Source organism: Elephas maximus, chromosome 3 (genome assembly GCF_024166365.1).
Source record: "Elephas maximus indicus isolate mEleMax1 chromosome 3, mEleMax1 primary haplotype, whole genome shotgun sequence".
NCBI classification, from domain to species: Eukaryota; Metazoa; Chordata; class Mammalia; order Proboscidea; family Elephantidae; genus Elephas; species Elephas maximus.
In genome coordinates, this window is record NC_064821.1 from 9,021,595 (window position 1) to 9,040,022 (window position 18,428).

The 18,428-nt window shown below is 54.2% G+C and overlaps 2 protein-coding genes and 3 pseudogenes across 3 annotated transcripts in view; 2 read left to right on the plus strand and 3 right to left on the minus strand.

Moving 5' to 3' along the window:
- LOC126074005 (neurturin-like) overlaps positions 1-17,175 on the plus strand; it is a 35,459-nt pseudogene extending 18,284 nt beyond the window's left edge.
- NRTN (neurturin) overlaps positions 1-17,462 on the plus strand; it is a 64,656-nt gene extending 47,194 nt beyond the window's left edge. The window contains exon 5 of one of the 2 annotated variants that reach the window (XM_049876548.1): positions 17,383-17,462. The gene's annotated coding sequence lies outside the window, so the exon portion shown is untranslated. Of the gene's footprint in view, positions 1-17,106; positions 17,180-17,382 lie in introns of those variants that run through there. The other variant, XM_049876549.1, reaches the window with a different exon arrangement.
- The window catches only part of LOC126071986 (3-galactosyl-N-acetylglucosaminide 4-alpha-L-fucosyltransferase FUT3-like), an 86,042-nt gene that overhangs the window by 12,313 nt on the left and 55,301 nt on the right, over positions 1-18,428 (minus strand). The window lies entirely within an intron of this gene.
- LOC126071987 (3-galactosyl-N-acetylglucosaminide 4-alpha-L-fucosyltransferase FUT3-like) lies at positions 316-1,402 on the minus strand (annotated as a pseudogene).
- On the minus strand, positions 15,259-16,587 carry LOC126074006 (3-galactosyl-N-acetylglucosaminide 4-alpha-L-fucosyltransferase FUT3-like; annotated as a pseudogene).

Consider the following 18,428-nt stretch of genomic DNA (forward strand, 5'->3'; position numbering starts at 1 on the left):
CCAGAGAACCCATGAGCATCCCAGCAGGGCAGGCTGTTTTGGGCCAGAGGGCTGGATTCGACCCCTCAAAACTGTCCTGCCCCAGGGCAGCGCAGTACGTGGGTGGGGGGACCGGGGAGAAACGGTTTGGAGAGTGTGCACCTGCGACAAAGCAAGGGTCTTTTTTTGTGGGGAGACACCAAGGATCGGTGAGGTCCCAGTGGTAAGGTCCCGGTAAGTGAGGTCCCCATTAGGAGAGGCTCAGGGATGTGAGGTCCCTGGTAGGTGAGAACCCAGCAGGTGAGATCCCCAACAGCCCAGGCCCTAGGTCGCGGCTCATGTGAACCAAGAGGCTATGCTGGGCACCGTCTGGTACCTGGTGTCCTGCTGCAGCCGCCAGCAGGCCTTGCAGTACAGGGCCCAACTTCTGAAGCAGGGCCACAGTGTCTCTCGCCAGCAGAAGTATCTCAGGTAGCTGGCCTGGTCCTTGTCCAGGGCCCGCAGGTGCTGGGCCAGGGCCTGGGGGCTCGGGAAGTTGTCCACGTGGATGAAGGCATCGGGTAGCAGGAAGTGCTCGTAGTTCTTTCTGCTGGGGCCCAGGACCACCGGCACTGCCCAGGCCTGGAGTGCCTTCTTCCACAGTTTCTCCATGATGTAATCCGGGTGCACGGAGTTCTCAAAAGTCAGGTAGAATTTGTATTGGGCCAGCACCTCCATCATGTTGGCGGAGGGCAGCTGCTGGTGGGAGCGCCCGTACACGTCCACTTTCAGGTGGGGCTGCAGCTGCTGGTAGTACCCCCCCGACCAAGTTTGGTTGCCAGTTGGACACCACCCAGGCCACCAGCTTGGTCTTGGCTGAGAGGTGGGCCTGCGCTTTGGCAGGCTGGCCAGGCTATGGCTCAAGCCAGCTGTAGGGTGTGAAGATGTCCGAGTCGCTGCGGTAGGACATGGTCAGATTGAAGTAGCCGTCTAGTGCCTTCAGGTTCTTGAGGTTGGAGGGCGGCTCCAAGTTGGACCAGACCCAGCGCTGGCCCGGTGGCCGTGGGGAGGGCGGGAGCTTCGCCCAAGGCCTGGACGTGATGTCCCAGTGATGCACGATGACCGCGTCTGCCTTCCGGTACTCCCTCGGGCTGGCAGTCGGCTGGCAGTCGGCCGTGCCGGGCCGCAGCCTGGAGCACTGGGACAGATTCACAGGGACATTGAAGGGCCACATGCACAGCAGGATGACCAGTGGTGGGCAGCTGGGGGGGGTCAACTGGCAGGCCCTATTGGCAGATTCAGCCAGGGTTTCCATGGTCCGGGGCTTGCCTGGAGCCATGCGCAGGTGAGAGAAGAGGCATAGAGCCAAAAGCAGCTGGAACAGCAGCCCAAAGAGACAGTGGCACGGGGGATATTGTACCTTGGCCCAGCCAATGGGAACCATGGGTCAGAGAAGCTGGGAGGAAGGGAGGGCAGAGAAGGTGTCACTGATAACAAAAATAACAGCCGGAACCTCGAAGGGTGGGGCAGGGGTCGCCACATATAATCATCATGACATCTGAGGTTGTTGTTAGGTGCCATTGGGTTTTTCCGACTCATAGCAGCCACGTGACAGAGCAGAACTGCCCCACAGGCTTCTCTTGAAAGGAGCCCTGGTGTGCAAATGGTTAAGTGGTCAGCTGTTAACTAAAAGGTTGGTGGTCCAAATATACTCGGTATTTCAAAGCTACCCAGCAGTTCTGCTGGAGAAAGACCTGGCCATCCTCCCATAAAGATTACAGCCTGGGAAATCTTATGGAGCAGGTCTACTCTGTCACCTGGGGTCACTCCAAGCTGAACTTGACACCACACCACCACCACCATGTGGGCCCCCCAGAGGCACAGGATTTCTAACCCAGAACTTTACCAGGGAGAAAGACAACCCCGCAGTTCTCCCTGCTCGGGCAAGTTTATCAGAACCTTCTAGCACCCTGCCCACCCCACCCATGGCCCACCCAGAATCCAGAAGGACCCCTGCCTTGACCAAGGGCCACCAGCAAATTGTAGGCCATTCCAGAACTCAGTTGTTGTTGATGTTAGGTGCCATCGAGTGGGTTCTGACTCGTATCGATTCCATTTACAAGAGAAGGAAACACTGCCCGGTCCTGTGCCATTCTCACAATAGTAGTTATGCTTGAGCCCATTGTTGCAGCCACTGTGTCAATCCAGGACCCGAAGGACCCTTGACTATTTGCCCTCTACCAGCAAAGGCACTGAACATAAGCAGCTAGAATGGAAGCAAACAGAAAGGGGAGAGAAGAGACGGAGCCTTCCCTGGGAGGCCGGAGGGCTTTCCCAGGAGGCACCCAATGCATTCTAGGGTAAGTGGGTCAGCGTACCCCAAGAGGCTACCTTACCTTGGGGTCAGTGTACAGGTGCAGTGGAGCAGCTCGCTGGGAGGCAAAGGATGGCGGGACTGCTGATCTCCCCAGGTATGTGCAAGGTGTAAGCAGGGAGGAGAAGGAAGTGTTCCTATACCTTTAGCGAAATACAGTCTGGGCCCCATGCCTGCCATCTGGCCACCCGTGTGTCCGGGAAGTTAGACAAAGCGCATAATAAAATTATGGGGCTCCTCTTATCCCCACTATGCAGGAAGTTGGGGACCGGGGTCACCCTCTGGCCTTACCTGTGGCTTTGAGGCTGCCTGGCTTCGGGCCTGCAGTCAATAGACACATCCATAAACTGAAACCAGTTGAGTGGACTCCACCCCATGGTGACTCCGGCTGTGTGAGAGCAGAACTGTGCTCCACAGGGTTGCCAGTAGCTGAGTTTTCCCAAAGGAGATCACCAGGCCTTTCTTCCAGGGCGCCTCAGGGTGGACTCGAACGTCCCATCTTCTGGAGAATACCCAGGGACGGCTGTAAAGTGAAAAGGTAGACTCAAATCACCAGTTCCCGAAGTGGGTTCCATGGGGGGCACCAGGGGCCCCTTGAAGGGGTGGGGAACGGCAGGTGAACAGGATTTCAAGCCAGGTGGGGGGAGCCGGTACATGAGAGGGAAAGGACTTTAAGCCCCTAAGTGAACACACAGGTGTAATTACAAGTGAGGAGGAGGGTGTGACCCGGTCTGAGCTTCCTGGATGTTTGAGGTGAGAGCTAAAAGCTACAGGGGTTCTTGGCATAAAAAGGGGAAGAAAGAATCCATGCAGATCCCGCTTTGAAAAGTGGCGTCTGGGTCTTAAACGCTAGCAGACAGCCATCTAAGATGCATCAATTGGTCTCAACCCACCTGGATCAAAGGAGAATGAAGAACACCAAGGACACAAGGCAATTATGAGCCCAAGAGACAGAAAGGGCCACATGAACCAGCGACTACATCATCCTGACACCAGAAGAACTAGATGGTGCCCAGCTACAACCGATGACTGCCCTGACAGGGAACGCAACAGAGAACCCCTGAGGGAGCAGGAGAGCAGTGGGATGCAGACCCCAAATTCTCATGAGACCAGACTTAATGGTCTGACTGAGACTGGAAGGACCGCGGTGGTCATGGCCCCCAGACCTTCCGTTGGCCCAGGACAGGAACCATTCCCGAAGCCAACTCTTCAGACATGGATTGGACTGGACAATGGGTTGGAGAGGGATGCTGGTGAGGAGTGAGCTTCTTGGATCAGGTGGACACTTGAGACTATGTTGGCATCTCCTGCCTGGAGGGGAGATGAGAGGGTGGAGGGGGTTAGAAGCTGGTGAAATGGACACAAAAAGAGAGAGTGGAGGGAGAGCACGGGCTGTCTCATTAGGGGGAGAGTAATTGGGAGTGTGTAGCAAGGTGTATGGGTTTTTGTGAGAGAGACTGACTTGATTTGTAAACTTTCACTTAAAGCACAATAAAAATTATTAAAAAAAAAAAAAAAGAATCCATGCCGAGTTTATGGGAGTAAAGGTCCCGGTATACTGGAGGAACTGGGAGAAATTCAGTGTGGCTGGGTCTTCAGAGCAGGAGAGCAGGGCAGAACAGCCACGCGGTTCAGACCATGTCAGTCAGTGACGATGTGTTTAGTGTCGGGTAACAGGGAGCCATGGGAGGCTTCAAGGAGAGGGTTTCTCACATCAACTTGTATTTTGCAAAGTTCTCGCAGGCTGCTGTGGGTGGTGTGGAACAGGCTACCAGAGCGGTGCAGAGTCACGGAGGCCAGAGGAGGCTGTACAGTGTCCTGGTAAGCGACGAGAGGTGTCTGGATAAAAGCAGTGTTGGGGGCTCATATCTGGTGGCCTCATCAAGACAGTCTTCATGACCCAAAACCAGACGTGTTGGGTCCTCCAGGTCCCCGGGGACGTACCCGGGGACCCCCGCCCCAAACTTCCTGTGGTGGATGAGAGACATGCTTTACAATAGAAACCTGGTTCTGCTCTGCTAATCCCACCCAGGACACAGAGGCTGCAGAGCCAAAGCTCTGGGTCCGGCCTGGGGCATTGAGTACTTCCCGTTCCCCAATCAGAAATCATTTCTGAAAGGGTGCTTCACGCTGCCTGCAGTTCCACCATCTGAGTGTGCCCAGTGATTTCTGGCGGTGGTGGTCCCAGGAGGCAGGGCAGGCTCAGGGGTGTGAGGTCTCCCAAGTCAGGGCATTTACAGAACAGGTAGAGGTATGTCAACTCATCACTTCCTCCTTGGCTGGTGGGATCGTCTGATGTCTTGGTGTCACCGTGTCCTGGGCCTGTGGCCAAGCTTTGACAGGCAGGACTGTGGTCTCTTCACAGTCACCTTGCCCGTACAGAAATCAAGGCCCAGGGAGATAGAGTTACTGAACATGGGAAAGTGGGTTCTTGTCTGGTGAACTCAGACTTGCCAATTATCTGGACACTGGCCTTTGAGAAAGACAAGTAACTTTATTGCAATGGGCAGGGCAAGAAGCCGGGAGAAAGTTCCTCAGATCCAGCTCACCAAGCTGCAGGAAGCAGGGCTATGTGATTTGGGCAGCAAGACGACAGCCATGCATGTGTATTGGGGAGGGAAAATTCTAGAAGACCGCAAGGAAACAGAGGGTGACGTGGTTCTTGTAGGACTTCTCACTTCGGAATAGGGTCTGGGTGCTGATTTTCCTTCTGAGAAGTTCCTCCTGTTGCTGCGCCAGCTGTTGAAGTCAGTTAGTGGTCACAGCTGACCCTTCTGCCCATGCAGGGTGGGCCGAACTTGGCTTGGGCTAGTTAAAAGACTAATGGAAATTTACTAGCATTCATAGGGTCAGGTTACAAGAGGAGTTCCTGCCTGGGTCACTTGGAAATTTCAGATGCATCAAGCTGTCTCCAAGGAGCCCTGGGGATGCAACTGTTAAGCCCTTGGCTGCTAACTGAAAGCTTGGCATTTCAAACTCACCAAGCTAATGCAAGGGAGAAAGACCTGGTCAGTTGTTTCTGTAAGAGTACTGCCAAGAAAATCCTACAGTCCTCTGTTATGTGGGGTCGCCAGGAGTCAGAATCTACTCAACAGCACCTAACAACACGGGGTGGCCCTGACACTAGGTGCTGTCACCCCATGGGGCCTGGGGACCTCTGTCTCAGTACCTGTTGCCGCTCTATGTATTCCAAGAGGCCCAAACACCCCGATTTGGTTTTTTACGTGGGGAAACTGAGGCCCGCTGCTGCATGGTGAACAGCCCAGGGGCTGTAGGGACTTTGGTTGGGGAGCCTCAGAGAAAGAGAGTTAGTGACTTAAGGCAGTTCAGCTAAAGACTGAGGGATTGGGGTGTGGGAAACAGCCCCCCTAACACTGCCTGGAGATGGTGTGCCAGTGCCCGGGGGCAGCCCAGCACAGGGGTGGGGGCAGTTAGGGGCTCTGCTGGGGCAGGGGCTTCAGTCACTGTCACCACCTACTGAGCCCCCCTTTCATCTCTGCAAAGAAGTGCCGGCAGTTAAGTGAAAGGGGGGCGACGACCCGAGGGCAGCCCAGCTCAGAGGTGGGATCCAGAGAAAGTGTGCTATGGGGGTGGACTGCTGGAAACAGAGTGGGCTCCGGAAGCAATGAGTTCGAGATCCAGATCGGCCCAGCTCAAAGGAGGGAGGAGGGCAGGATGGAAAGTAGCCCCAGGCACCCAGAAAGGACGAGCGAGGCTCTGGGCAGCCTAGCGTGGGGTCATGGCCAAGAGAGACTGTTGGCATCCATGGAGACCCAGCGTAGGAGGCTGATATGCACCCCCAAACACCGGCCAGAGAGCGCAAGCGCATCCCAGGAGGCGAGGCTGGTTTTGGCCAGAGGGCTGGATCCGACCCCCAACACTGTCCCGCCCCAGGGCAGCGCAGTATGTGGATGGGGGGCAGGGAGAAGCGGTTCGGAGAGTGTGCACCTGCGACCCAACAAGGGTGGGGGCCCCCCTGCAGATCCCCGGCACCCTTCTCTTCCTTTCCAGCACCCTCGCAGACGTAGCACTCCTGCAGGGCCACCGGGCCCGGGTGGAGCTGCGTGACCTGACACCTTGGGCCTTGCTGCCCCGCAGCCCGGGCTTGCGCATGCGTGCTGGGGCGAGCGGGCGTGTGGACTGCGCGAGCTCGAGGTGCACGAGAGGGAACCGGGCCTGGGATACACGTCTGGACAGCGGTGTTCCGCTACTGCGCAGGCGCGTACGAGGCGGCCGCGGGTTTCTGCGACCCGGGGCTGCAGCGCCTGAGCCTGCAGTGACGCGTGCGGTGGGAGCCGGTGTGCACGCAGCCGTGGTGCCGCCCGACGCCCTGCGAGGACGAGGTTTGATCCCTGGACACGCACAGCTGCTGCCACAGGGTGCACGAGCTGTCTGCGCGCGAGTGGCCCTGCGTGTGACCCTACCTCACCGACTCGGCGAGACGGCCGCTCGCCAGACTGACCATGCACAGAAGGTACTGTCGAGGCCGTGGCCCTGACTCTTAACTGCACTGAGATAAATAAAGTGTGGGAAAATGGAGCCAGGGTCGTGAGTCTGCACTCTCCCGGGGTGCCCATCTCCACCAAAAGAGGGAGTGTGGGCGCATGGGGAGGAGACACTGTACCCACTGGGGAAAGTGGAGGGCGATAGGTGTCGTCTGCAGGGAGTTATGGGAGGATCCCGTGTAATTTTGGGGAGAAGATGCAAAGAGAGGGACAGAAGAAATGTGGGGGCAGTGTTGACAGGGGGCATCCTTCTGTAACCTGACTCTACCAATGCCGGTAAATTTCCATTAGTCCTTGCACTAGCCCAAACCAGATTTGGCCCACCCCGCATGCGCAGAATGGCCAGCTGGGATCACTAATTGGCCTCAACAGAGGAGGCAGCAACAGGAGGAACGAATCAGAAGGAAAATCATCACCCGGAACCTTTTCTGAAGTGAGATGTCCGACAAGAACCAGGTCACCTCGTGTTTCCTGGCTCCCTTCCAGAATTTTCCCTCCCTAGTACCCCTGAAAAAAAAAAAATTTTTTTTTTTTTTTAGTACCCCTGCTCATTGCCATCTTGCTGCCCAAAAGAGGATATAAGCCCTGCTTCCCCATAGCCCTCCTGGCTCCTTGCTTGGCTTATTGCAATAAAGTCACTTTATCTTTCTCAAAGCCCATCCAAAACCAAACCCATTGCCATGAAGTCAATTCCGACTCATAGCGACCCTATAAGACGGAGTAGAACTACCCCATAGGGTTTCCAAGGAGCAGCTGGTGGATTCCAACCGCCGACCTTGTTAACAGCCAAGCTGTTAACCACTGCGCCACCAGGGTTTCCTCACACGGGTGTCCAGGTAACTGACAAGTCTGAGCGCTCAGGACAAGGACCCACCTTCCCGGGTTTGGTAACAATTTTGGTGCCCAACGGGGGGCCTCTGTCTGGAGTCCCTTTGATCGAGAGCGGAAACTCCACCAAGCCTCTTGTTTGGCAGGATGGGATGTGTCTCCTAACGGTTATCTCACCCTGCCACCCTGCTGGGAGAACAGGCAGCCTAGTTTATGATTACTGACTTTGGTTAGGTTCACGTTGTTTCTGAGTGCGTGTGTGAGTGAAATATGGGAACCTAACCTTGTGTACCTTTGCTGGGGTGCTTTGTTTTTTCATGTGATTTCTAATTACTGTTTGGGGTCACTTAGCTATGACAAAAGAGAAGGAAAATGGGAAGAAATTCCCTACGTCCAAACTTTTCTGTCTCTCTGGCAAAATAAAGACCTACAAAAAACAATGTAAGCTAGTGGTGCAGGGAAAAAGGAGAAGGAGAAAAGCCCTGTCTGGAGAGGCCTGGGGCAAAGCCAGGCCAGATACTTAGGATGATGAATGGGAAGACAAGACAAATCTGGAATGTTTTTAAAAGGATTCTGTGTTTAGGACTGTGGGTTTATGTGAATGTACTACAGAGAGCCTGTAGCCCTGCCTTCCACCAATACTTAATTGAATATGCTAAAAGCAGAACTAGGATCTGCTGGGGAGGAACACGGGTTTTTCGTTTCAAGCCAGTAACCCTGTGTAAAGAGTTGGGGCTTAGGTCGCAGAAACTCCCAGTGCTGCCCAGGGGATAGTCTCGCAGCACGCACCCGTATTGGGGTGCGATTTCACCAGGGATCCACCCAAGTCTCCTCAGGGCAATTTCCGCTGAGACAAATGCCTGCTAGACTGGATCATAATGGCCAGCGTAGCGGGTTTATCTGGGATCCATACACGGTTCTCCACCTCTGACCTGTATAGCTGAAAGAATAGAGGTGACCTATTTGTTTTTGTCCATCTTTGCCATCACCCTAATTGGGCTGTCAGTCACTCCTAAATATTCTTTTAATTCTAGAGGAATGGAAGATGGTCTTACAGAAGGCCCAAGAAGCAGACAGGTTGCATACCCTCGACCTTCAAAATGGGATTATACTCCCGGCAGCCCAGGCTGTACCTGCCACAGATATCGGCTGGGGGCAGGACAGCTAGGACATTATAAAAACTGGTTAACAGTAAGGGGCCTCAAAACAGAAGAGCCTTAGAAAAGTTCAGGATGTACAACAAGCCCCAAGGAAAATTCCTCCAGCTTCCTAGAACAGGTGTACAAAGCATACCGGCAGTTCACTGATAGAAACCCTGAAGACCCAGAGAACGCCCAGTTAATAAATGTGACCCTCATCAGCCAGAGCGCCCCTGACATCAGGTGGAAACTTCAAAAGTTAGGCGGCCTAGGAATGAATACTTCACTTGTTGAGATTGCCTTTAAGGTCTTCAATAATCGGGACCAGGTACCAGGAAAAAGGCCGCACTTCTGGCAGCAGCTCTTAACAGTGACCCAGTGCCCAGGGAGACCTCGTGCGGAGTAAGTCCTCGTGGGCCCCAAAAGGGCTGGTGGCCAACCCAAGGCCCCCTAAAGCTAGGCCCAGACAGGGTGCTTACTGCAAACAAGACCACTGGAAACGAGTGTGTCCCTTGCAGCCAACCTGTAACACAGCTCCCACAGCTGTCAGCCAGTGACTCAGACTGACGGGGCTCAGGGAGTCCCCTGGAACCCTTGAGGAGCCCCAAGTTGCAATAACAGTGGGAGGACAACTTGCTGACACAACAGAGCAGAGAGCTGGAGAACATGGCCTCTGCCCTGGCAGGCCTGTGACAGCAAAAGCATCTCAGCTGGAGGAAGGAAAGCCTACTAGAGATGCCTTCTTTGAATAATGTACTGTGGTCGACAGAGGTGGCAGTTATACACTGCCCCGGGCACCAGCAGGGGGTCTCTTTGGCAACCAGAAACCCCCAGTACACTGAGTGTGAGATAAACAGAGCTTGTGAATGGGGCTTTGACCTTAATAACAGAGCAGAAGACAGGTACAATTCCCAGGGACAGGTGTTGATACCAGGTCACCTGATGCACCTGCTAACAAAGACAGCTCACGAGAGCACACGTCATGGTTGGGATACTATCTCTCCCTGGCTAGCCAAACTGATCAAAGGGCCTCATCTACAAAAGACTATCCAGGAAGTAGCGCATTGAACAATCCAAAAACATGCCTGGGGTACAAACCCACTGGACTGGACCCGGAGAAGACTGGCAAGTGGACGTAACAGTTAGGCCAACAGCTACACGAGGTTTCACATAGATACCTTTATCGGATAGGTAGAAGCCTTCCCCTTCCAAAGGGAAATGGCATCCGAGGTAAACAAAGCTCTCCTCGATGAAATTATTCCTAGATTTGGCAAAGTGGTAACAGGGGAGCCTCTGTATCCAAAGTCAGGACATTTAGGAATTCGGTAGAACTTACATGCTCCCTGAGGACCGCAGTAACTACTGCATTGACTGTGTGCTTGAAAGGTCTAATTAGAAGCCTAAGCCAGTGTGGGCAGTGTGGGTCAATGCTTGCATTCCAGGAGACCAGCCTGCCCTGGACCAAGCTGCTGCATTGCCCTGTTGAGAGTCCGGGTGGCTCCTAGAAGCAGGCTCCAGTTGAGCCCCTATGAAAGTCTGTATGGGAGACCTTTCCCTGAGGCAGCCTGGGATTGTAGTGGTTCAGGTGATCCGTCAGTAGTCCAGGAACTTCAGTGTTTCCAGGTATCTTAGGTAAAGGTTCCATTTCAGCCTCTTGGGCTGCGGTGAGGATGACCTGCATTTCAGTGGTTATGGTGTGTGTTCTGCTTATAAAAGGGAATTTCCTTTGCTTCCCTCTAGCACCTGAGCAACTTTTATTACCTATCCTCTTTGCCCTCCTAAATCTTAGGGGTGGAGCAAGGAGGCAGAATCTGGCGAGTAGCACTGGTACGCACAAGTTGGAAGCCATCAGCGGGTGTACAGCGTTAACGGGACGGTTGTGAATTGGACTGAGGGGAAAACCTCTGAGTCTATGACAGTGCCTGGCAGCAGGAGAAAGCCAGTAAGCTTCTGGTGGTGGCATAATGGAAGGGTCCTGGAGACCGTCTGCTTGGCTTCCAGTCTTGGTCCGCCTGGGTTCCAATCTTGGTCCGCCTGGGTTCTAACCTTGGCTCTGCTAGCTTCTGATTTTAGGTCAAGGGGCTTCACTTCAGGTGGCTCAGTTTCCTTCTCTGCAAAATAGCAGTAAACAACAGTGGTCGCTTTATAGGGTTGCTGTGAAGATTCAGTAAGATAAACTGAGAACCGCTTAGATCATTGGCTGGGATATATTTATAAACTATGTTATGCCAGTTGAGCTAGATGTTCCCCGAGACCATGGTCCGCACAGCCCTCAGCCCAGTAGTTTGGTCCCTCAGGGAGTTTGGGTGTGTCTATGGAGCTTCTATGACCTTGCCTTGGACAAGTTGTGCTAGCTTCCCTATTCTCTCTAGTTTTGTTTTATGGGCCTGTCTAATCTTTGGCTGAAGAGTGAACCTCAAGAGTGACTTACATTGTTCTCCAGCTCTGTCCGGGACCCTCTATTGTGATCCCTGTCAGAGCAGTTCGTGGTGGTGGCCAGGAACCATCTAGTTATGCTGGATTCATTCTGGTGGAGGCTGTGATGCTTGCGGTCCATTAGTCCTTTGGACTAATCCTTCCCTTATCTTTGGTTTTAAGACTTCTTTGCCTGTTACACCCAGGAGATAATCATTCCTTGCCTGTTCATACCCACTGCCATTGCCGTCGAGTCGATTCTGACTCATAGCGACCTCATAGGACAGAGTAGAACTGCCCCATAGAGTTCCCAAGGAGCTCCTGGTGGATTTGAACTGCTTACCTTTTGGTTAGCAGCCATAGCATCTAACCACTACATCACCAGGGTTTCCTGCCTGTTCATAGTTCACTAAAACTCTGCCCCACGTCAGCAGGAAGTAGCCAGATGAGTCGCCAACCCTTATCCCTTAAGATTAAGGAATTGCTACAACTCAAGGGGGGATTGTAACCTGACGCTACGAATGCCAGTAAATTTCCATTAGTCCTTAAATTAGCCTAAGCCAGATTTGGCCCACTCTGCGTGGGTAGAAGGGCCAGCTGTGATCACTAATTGACCTCAATGGAGGACGCAGCTACAGGAGGAACAAATCAGAAGGAACGTCAGTACCCAGACCCTATTCCAAAGTGAGAGGTCTAGCAAGAACCATGTCACCTTCTGTTTCCTGGTTGTGTTCTAGAATTTTCCTTTCCCAGTACGCCTGCCCAAATCACATATTAAGCCCTGCTTCCCCGTAACTTGTTGAGCCGGATCTGAGGAACTTCCTCCAGGCTCTTCATTTTGCCCCTTGCAATAAAGTTATTTTCTCTTTCTTAAAGACCGGTGTCCAGATAATTGGCAAGTCTGAGGGTGCCGGACAAGGACCCACCTTCCCCAGTTGGGTAACAGTTCCCACCTCCCTGACAGTCCCTCTGCCCCTCCTAACAATGTGGGCTTCTGGGGAGGAAAGGGTAGGACTGGAGTTGATAGAGAGAGGTAGAGCCATTCTGCAAATGAAGAGACTGAGGTCTAGGTGGACCCAAGCCTGCCTTGCCTGATGGGCCTCCACAGAGTGGCCCTGCCAGGGTGAACTCAGAGCCACTATCTCCTGTCACCAGCTAAAAATACTCATGCAGCCACCTCCTGGTGGGGACAGCTCTGGGGTGGACTTCAGCTCCGTTGGCTGAAGTAGGTGCCTGCTAGGGCATAGCATCTGCTTGAGCACAGCTGGGTCCCCAGGGACTTGTGTCCTGTACCCATAAAAGCCCCAGTCAGGCCTCAGGGTTTATTATAAGCCTCTTGGTAAAAGCATGGCTCAATATTTAGATTTGCCCATGGTGTCACCTTGATGCTTGACAGGCCCAGGACCACAGGGTGTTGGGTTCTGGTGGGTCCCACAGTCTGAAAAGGGAGGGGCAGCCTGTGAGTTGGGGCTGGCACTGGTAGGTTGAGGGTGTGGACATCTCCTAATTCACCCCCGCAGACTGAGGGCTCTGGAGGGCACACCCTCACCCCTCAGACAGTCTCCTAAGGCATGGGCCCCTCCCCTCTCCCTGGTTCTGTCCCCCTTCCCCCACCAGACCCCCTCCTCTTCTTCCCACGCATCTGAACTCAGCGCCACCTACCCACACTCGTCCTTACTCCAAAACTGAAGGGCACAAATAAGAAACTGACCCCAAGGAGGATCACCCAGCCAAGCTCCCTGCCCTCAAAGGACCCTGGCTGCAGCTGGAGCCACTTGAGGGCAGCTAAAAAGCAGGGCTTCCAGGGAAAATTGAAGTGCAGGGTTTGCTGACAGGGCCCAGCGTGTTGGTGGTCTGCTTAGAAGGCAGTTCCTGGGCAAGGCTGGCTGGGGTTCCTGTCAGCCTTCATGGTCTTTTGCCTATGAGGTTTGGGGTGGTGGATTCCTCCAGTCTTTGGGCCCAGTCAGCCCTGCTATGCAGAGAGGCTGGAGTCCCCAAACGCTGTGCAAGCCAAGGCGATACCCACTCAGAGCCTCAGTTTCCCCATCTGCACGGATCTCTCGATGGTTGGGGAGGCCTCCAGCCTCAAGTTGCTGAGCCCAGGACACAGCGGGGAAGCTGGTGTCCACCCAAGTCTGGGCCCCCTGAAGCTCAGCTTCCTCTGTGTGTCTCTGTGTGTGAGTGTGTGCCCCTGCCCAGGCCTCCAGGGACCTCACCCTCCCTATTGTCTCCCACCCAGATCTAAATCCTAACCATAGGGCGTGGGCCCAGCCGTCAGACAATTGCAGCATAAACAGAACTGCCTCCCAGACTCCGAGGCTGAGGTTCTCAGCAACCTACACCACACACTCGAATACACACACATACACACTTGTATACACGCACACACTTCTGGTACTCAGAGACTACCCCCCCACAGGAACCCAAGCACATGGGATCACACACACCCCACAGCCCACACTTACACACTCACCACTCACACTCAGGATCACATACTCAGTGTGGTGCCCTCAGACAGGGTCCCATATCAGCCAAACACACACACCACACAGTCACAGCCTCACTCACCCTCACAACCAGACATACAGTGAGCGTCACACTGCGCCCACCCTAACAACACTCCTCCATTCAGACACAGTCATACTTACAGTGGCACAATGTCACAAACAGTCTCACACATGGAGCGTGGCAGCCTCTCTGCTGCACACTCAGGCAGAGACACTTGTGGGGCCTCACACGGGCAGGGTGACCACACACAGGTGTACCCAGAGACACACCGGGAGCTGCATATAGTCACAACGCAGGTACACACAATCACACCCATGGTCACACAGTTACACATTCATAGTAACAGTGTCAGTCATACACTTCATGTCATACCAGGGTCCCCACCACCCTATTCACTCTCTCACTGCCTCACTCACACACAGCATACACCTAGAGTCACGGAAGCAACACACCCCCTCATACATTTAGTCACAGAGTCCTGTGTACAACTCTACACACTCGCTCTCTGACACACACACACACACACACACACACCCTCACATAGTATCACATCAGCCTCCCACAGCCCTGCACATGCTCACGCTGACTCTCTCACACACCTGCACACACACATGCACACAGTCACAGAAGCTCCATGCAGCCACGCACACACTCTTGCTGACACACACACACATACCCATGATCACAAACTTCAGGTTAACAGAGCCCCACATACAACCCTACACTCTCTCTTGCAGACACACACACACACAGAGTCATAGCAGGCCCACACAGTCACACATACTCCAACTCACACACACACGCCCTATCACACACTTAGGGTCACAGCCCCCCCAGGCCAGCACACCCTCATGCTAACGGTCACACTCACACCCGATCTCATGCACCGTCCAGCCCCACGTGACCCTGCACACACCCTCACAGCCACACACACAGCACCACGCCTCCCCGCCGCAGGGGGATCCATGTCTTTCTCAATTCTGCCCCAACCCTTGGTCAGGCACACCCAGCCACTCTTGCCCCAGGCTCTGGACCCAGATGGCCCCTTGTTGAAGCCCTGCCCCCCAGACACCCTGGCCCCACACCCACGGTGGTCTCCCCAACCTGCCAGACACCCTTGGGTGCCAGCTGGAGGAGAGACCCCCATGGAGCTTTGAACACCTGCCAGCCCCTGACCCTGAGAGCCCTAGGCGGTCTCCGACAGGGTTCCCCACCTCCTGACATTTGGGGCCAGATCCTTCTCTGGGGCAGGGCTGTCCTGGGCACTGTGGGGTGCTGAGCAGCATTCCTGGCCTCCACCCACCAGGTGCCTGCAGCACCCCTGCCTCCAGCTGTGACAACCAAAATACGGGCATGGCCCGTGTCCTGGGGTGCAGTCTCGCCCTGGGTGAGTAGCATGCTCTAGAAAAGGGGACACAGCAGTGTTCTTCACAGCATCCCCAGCTGGACAGTGGGGACAATGTTGTGACTCCGACCACACAGGCAGTGAACACAGCAATGACAATCACAGGAAGACCAGCCAGAACCATGGCTACTGGAGCACCACTCGCCCCTCCCAGGGATCTGCTTCCCCAGAGGGTGAGTGCCTTGGTGGGTACAGTCCCCAGCAGATGAGGTCCCTGGAAAGTGATACCCTGGCAGGTGAGGTCCCCAGAAGCTGAGGTTCCTCCTGGCAGGTGAGGTCCCAGCAGGTGAGGTCCCCAGGAAGTGAGATTCCTCCTGGCCAGTGAAGTCCCTGCAGGTGAGGTCCCCAACAGCCCAGGCCCCAGGCCGTGGCTAATGTGAACCAGGAGGCTCTGCTGGGCACCATCTGGTACCTGGAGTCCTGTTGCAGCCGCCAGCAGGCCTTGCAGTAGGCCAGGGCCAAGCTGATGGAGCAGGGCCTCAGTGTCTCCCGCCAGTGGAAGTATCTCAGGTAGCTGGCCTGGTCCTTGTCCAGTGCCTGCAAGTGCTGGGCCAGGGCCTGGGGGCTTGGGAAGTCGTCCACATGGATGAAGGCATCAGGTGGCAGGAAGTGCTCGTAGTTTCTTCTGCTGGGGCCCAGGACCACCAGCAAGGCCCAGGCCTGGAGTGCCTTCTTCCACAGTTTCTCCGTGATGTAATCGGGGTGCACGGAGTTCTCGAAAGTCAGGTAGAATTTGTACTGGGCCAGCACCTCCATCATGGTGGCAGAGGGCAGCTGCTGGTGGGAGCGCCTGTACACGTCCACTTTCAGGTGGGGCTGCAGCTGCTGGTAGTACCTCACCCGGACCAAGTTTGGTTGCCAGTTGGACACCACCCAGGCCACCAGCTTGGTCTTGGCTGAGAGGTGGGCCTGCGCTTCGGCAGGCTGGCCAGGCCACAGCTCGAGCCAGCCGTAGGGTGTGAAGATGTCCGAGTCGCTGCAGTAGGACATGGTCAGGTTGAAGTAGCCATCTAGTGCTCTTTGAGAATGGAGGGTGGCTCCAAGTTGAACCAGACCCAGCACTGGCCCGGTGGCCGTGGGGAGGGTGGGAGCTGCGCCCAAGGTCTGGACATGATGTCCCAGTGATGCACAATGACCGCATCTGCCTGCTGGTACACCCTGCGGTTGGTGGTCAGCTGGCAGTCGGCCGTGCCGGGCCGCAGCCTGGAGCATTGGGACAGATGCACAGGGACTCTGAAAGGCCACGTCCACAGCAGGACGACCAGGGGTGGGCGGCTGGGGGTCAACTGGCAGGACTTAATTGGCAGATTTGGCCAGGGGTTCCATGGTCCAGGGCTTGCCTGGAGCCATGCACAGGTAAGAGAAGAGGCATAGAGTCAAAAGCAGCTGGAACAGCAGCCCAAAGAGACAGCGGGGCCAGGGATATTGTACCTTGGCCCAGCCGATGGGAACCATGGGTCAGAGAAGCTGGGAGGAAGGGAGAGCAGAGAAGGCATCATCGATAACAAAAATAGCAACCCACACCTCGAAGGGTAGATTAGGATTCGCCAAAGATAATCCATGACTCCTGAGATCGTTGTTAGGTGCCACTGGGTTTTTTGACTCATAGCGATGCCATGTGACAGAGTAGAACTGCCCCATAGGCTTCCCTTGGAAGGAGCCCTCCTGGTGCAAATGGTTAAGTGGTCGGCTGTTAACTAAAAGGTTTGTGGTTCAAATATACCGAGTGGTTCTGCTGGAGAAAGACCTGGTGATCTGCTCCCATGAAGATTACAGCCTGGGAAGTCCTATGGAGCTGTTCTCCTCTGTCGCATGGGGTCACTATGTGTCAGCATCCATTAGACAGCACCTAACAACAGTCTTTACAGAAGCAGATTGACAGGTCTTTCTTCCGTGGAGCTGCTGGGTGAGTTTGAACCACCAACCTGATAGCTAGCAGCTGAGTGCTTAACCATTATTATTCCTATTTTCCAGATGAGAAAACTGAGACCAAGTGACTGCCAGCAAGAAAACAGCAGAGCTGGGGTTTGAGAAAGGTGATCTGGTCTCAGAGTCCACATTCTCCTGGCCACTAGGGGTCACTGGGGAAGATGGGACAGGCGCCAAGGGCTCTCAAGTCCTACCCTGACCCCGCCCACCGCCAGCACCCTCACACTCCCTCCTAGTCTGGAGAGAAGACTGAGCCGGTTATAGACGCTCTAAGCCCCGTGGAGCTGACCTTTCTATCCTTGGCTGTTGTAAGTTTGTCAGGTCAAGTAGGAGGATTCATGGCAGAGGGAACAGCCAGTGCAAAGGTGTGGAGGTGAGAAGAGAGCCTGGCTCATTTTGGGGGGGGAGGGGAAGGAAGGCCTTAGGTCTTCAAGCTTAATCTTTACTTAATATTCACTCAGTTGTTCATTCGAAGGAGTCCCTGACTGTTGCAGATGAAAGTTCGGAGGTTCGAATCCACCAGAGGTGCCTTGGAAGAAAGGCCTGGTAATCTACATCCAAAAATTCTGGTGTGGAAAACCCTATGGAGCAGAGTTCTACTGTGACCATTTGGGGCTGCCATGAGTCGGAGCTGACTCCATGGCATCTGTCTTTTTTTAAATCTTTAAGTGAGGCAGACGGGCAATAATCAGTCACGACGGCGAACGCACTGACCCTCAGGCCAAGGGGTTTGCCCAAATGCCCACACGTGCATACGAGGGTGTCCAGCTACCTGCCCATCAGTGGGGGAGTCGGTTAAAGTGCCTACAGTGGAGTACTACGCAGCTGTGAAGAATGAACGACGCCACTCTAGGAGCACAGATCCACAGAGTTTTCCAGAACCTGACACTTCTTCAACTGGGAGGCCCTCTAAGAATAAACGCTATTATAAATCCAGAATTAGGTCTGAAAGCAAATCCTTCTTTAGGGGGCCCTGGAGCTTTAAGCTAGAGGGTTTGAGTTGAACAAACAGTTTATGACAGATGCTAACTGAAGGGTGGGAGGTTTGAATCCCCCAGCAGTGCCTCGGAAGACAGGTCTGATGATCTACTTCCATAAAGATTGCAGCCGAGAAAACTCTATAGAGCAGTTCTATTCTGTATCACGTGGGGGTACCACGAGTTGAAATCAACTCCACAGCACCAGGTTTGTGGAGGCTCAAGCTTCCTTAACTTCATACTAAAAAATACCTTGGTCTGATACAAAATAGTTTACAAGATAAATAAAAACCAAGACAAACCCATTGCCATTGAGTGCATTCTGATTGTAGTGGCGCTGTAGGACAGGATAGAACTTTCTTCTACTGAGAGGCTGGTGAACCGAACTGA